This window comes from Zosterops lateralis (genome assembly GCF_965231275.1).
Source record: "Zosterops lateralis genome assembly, chromosome: 6".
NCBI classification, from domain to species: domain Eukaryota; kingdom Metazoa; phylum Chordata; class Aves; order Passeriformes; family Zosteropidae; genus Zosterops; species Zosterops lateralis.
Window position 1 is genome coordinate 53,527,772 of NC_139761.1, and position 3,102 is coordinate 53,530,873.

Consider the following 3,102-nt stretch of genomic DNA (forward strand, 5'->3'; position numbering starts at 1 on the left):
GTCCCTGGAGGTCCACAGAGGTTATTTTAAAGGAAAATGTGTCCCATCACTCCCTGGCCAGAGCCCAGACACCAATGTCAGACCCGAATGTGGGCACAGGGTGGCCCCTTCTCCACACCCTGCCAAAGTTCCGGGGATTGGGTTTTTCCCTCAAACCCTCTCTGGAAATGAATCCCACAGAATAAATCTGAGTCAGAGGGGCACCCATGGAAAGCCAGGACACAACAGCAGGACCAGGGTTTGCAGGGGTTTTCCTTCCTCCAGTCCACACCCTAAAGAAGACAACCTGCACAGTGGCAGGTAGGACATGCTGTGTCCCTCCATGCAGCATCTGACAGGACAAACACTCCAAGTCAGGTTGGCCAGGTTCAATCTCACAGGCTGCTCCTACCAACAGCACCAGCACAAGCTGTGACATTGGACAACACCACTAGTCTCCTCCCCTCCAGCCTGCCACAATTCCCAAATAGCTTCACTTTCCAGCCTGGAGATATCTCATTCCTGCCTTGCATCAACTGCTCCCCGGGAGCCCTCTGAGAGCCAGCAGAACCCATTGCTCTGCCCTTCTCAAGCTGAGCTCCTCTGCCCCTTCCCCATGCAGAGCACCAGTGCCCCAACAGCTCCAAACAGCACAAACCCAGAGGCCAAAGCAAGGCCTGACACAGCACCAGAGCAAAATGTGCTCTGCAGGGGGCTTGAGGCATGGGCATTTCAAAATTGACCAGAGCTCAGCTGGACTATGACACAGGGCTAAGCACTTTGGGATTCACAGCATTAATGTTCACTGATGTTTGAAACCTGAGCAAGGAAACCCACCACAACTTGTGCCCTTACAACCCCATCACAGTTTCTGCTCTGCAACCCAACAGTGGCACAGGAGATTGATGCCAAATTTCATGAAAAACAGGTGCAATCTTTCACACATTCTTCTCAGTGCTAAAAAACACCTTTTAAATGTACCTTCCAGAGTGTACAGAGAAGCATCACCATAAGCAAAGCCAGGGCTCCCATGAAGCACAGACCACACTCTGCATCACCCCCTTTCTCCCCAGAGTGAAGTTCCTCCGTGTCTCTGAGCCCATGTGTGCCACAGTGCCTCCAACACCTCCCTGTCTGCACAAAATGTGAGAAAGTTCTGCAAGATGGGAAACGGACAAATAAATAAATAAGTAATAGTGAATAAAGGCACCAAACCAAACGTTACTGTGCAAGGGTTCCCAAGCACACCTTGAACCTAGCCATCCCTCCAGCAGCACACCAGGGCTTGGTTACTCACAGACTCCAGAGGAGAGAGGCCATCTGATTTTCCAGCACTATTTCTTCCCACGGGATTCAGACATCCTTGAGGATTCCTTCCTGTGCAGTCCTGCCTGTGTTTTCACTTACCTGGTGAGCACAGGGCAATGTGATACTTGGCCTATCATCAGGCCATTACACACACAACTCCAATTCAATGGCAATGGAACAATAACATCTAGTCAGACACCAAACACCAGCAGATTTCGGTACAGTCTCTTATCCTTTCCAAATTTTCATCTTTTAAGTGGCATATTCTAGATCTCATTCTCTGGCCCAAAATATTTAAGTGAGGCCAACCTCTGTATTATATAATTAAAAATTAGATAATGGGAATGTCTGAAGCAGAGAAGGACTCCAACCCAGGAAGGGACATAAACAGGAGACACTGTTTAGGTAAAACGACCTCAATCCTTTTTACCTCCATAACAGAGATACTGCTGATGTGCCTAAAGGCACTCAGAGAAGTGGCTGCACAGTAACTATTCCATTTTAGAGACACTCTCCCTGCCCCACGTGTATCCCACATCTCAAAATTCTCCAAGATTATCTACATTATTACTTGTTATCCCCATTTATACCCAGGGCACAGCCAGCAGCTCCCCGCAGTCTGCAAGGGAAGGGTGGGGTTTGTCTCAAACAATGTCTCAAAGCAAACTCAATGTCAAATTCAGGAGCCTCATTTGAACCAGGGTCCTTCTGTTGCCACTAGCTAAAAACAGGGGCCTCTAGACAAAGACTTGTTCTGTTCCAAAATAAATGGGATAATAAGCTGCTGCATCCAACATCAGAGGCCCGTTGGAGGAAGACAGACACCATTATAGATAAACCAATGCAATTGGGATGTGACAGCACTGACAGACTCCTTGTTTGATTCAGCAAATTGTTCATATAAATACCATGTGCCATCTTCAAAGGCTTCCTGGATGCTGATTGCCAGGGCTATGCCAGCAAGGAAAAGACTCCATACCAGCAAAGCTGACAGGAAGGAAAATAAAAGGGAAGGATTCAGGGAAAATATGACACAGAACAGCAGCAAACCCTGAGACATGAGTGCACCCTTGTAGAAAAGGAAAGATGCTCAGAGAAATCATCTCCAAGCATAATTACCCAGCCATGAGTAGGCTCTGAGCTCATCAGAGAAGAGGCTACACCTTGTTGTCACCAAGCATACGTGAAATCCCAACCTGAACACTACTGCAATACAAATTCCAAACCTGCACTGTATCCTCATTCTCCTGCCTGGCTGCCTGGTTCCTGGGGAAGGAGCTGTTGGCCCTGGAGACAGAGCTTCAATCTTTCAGCTAATCTAGGTTTATCTTAGGATTTATGTTTGATTCCACACTCATCTAAGTAATGGAGCAGTTAATTGGTGCTGTGCCGTGCATGAACTGCAAAGAGAGAAACATAAGAAGCAGGAATTAAATTCTACACTGCACAGGAAGATGGATCCTTTCTGCATTCCTCACAAATATGGTAATGAGATTTTAAAATTTTATAAGATACTTGAATGAATTTTTTCCAGGGCCTTTCCTCACTGTGTTTAGTCAGACTTGGGCTGAAGTATAAAATAGTGTTAAATGCTAAACCTGTCATTCCTGCCTCCAATAAACCTTTGTTCCAGGACTCAGGATGCCGGCTCCTGCCTCAGTCTCCTCTTGTTTTAGAAGCCATATAGCCACAGAAAAGGGAAGTTAGAGCAGACTCCAAGGTTCACACTCACATCTCTGAACTACAGACACATTTTTAAGCATCTCAACACTGTAACAGGTTTATGAATAAATCAAGAACTACTTTAATTTAAAA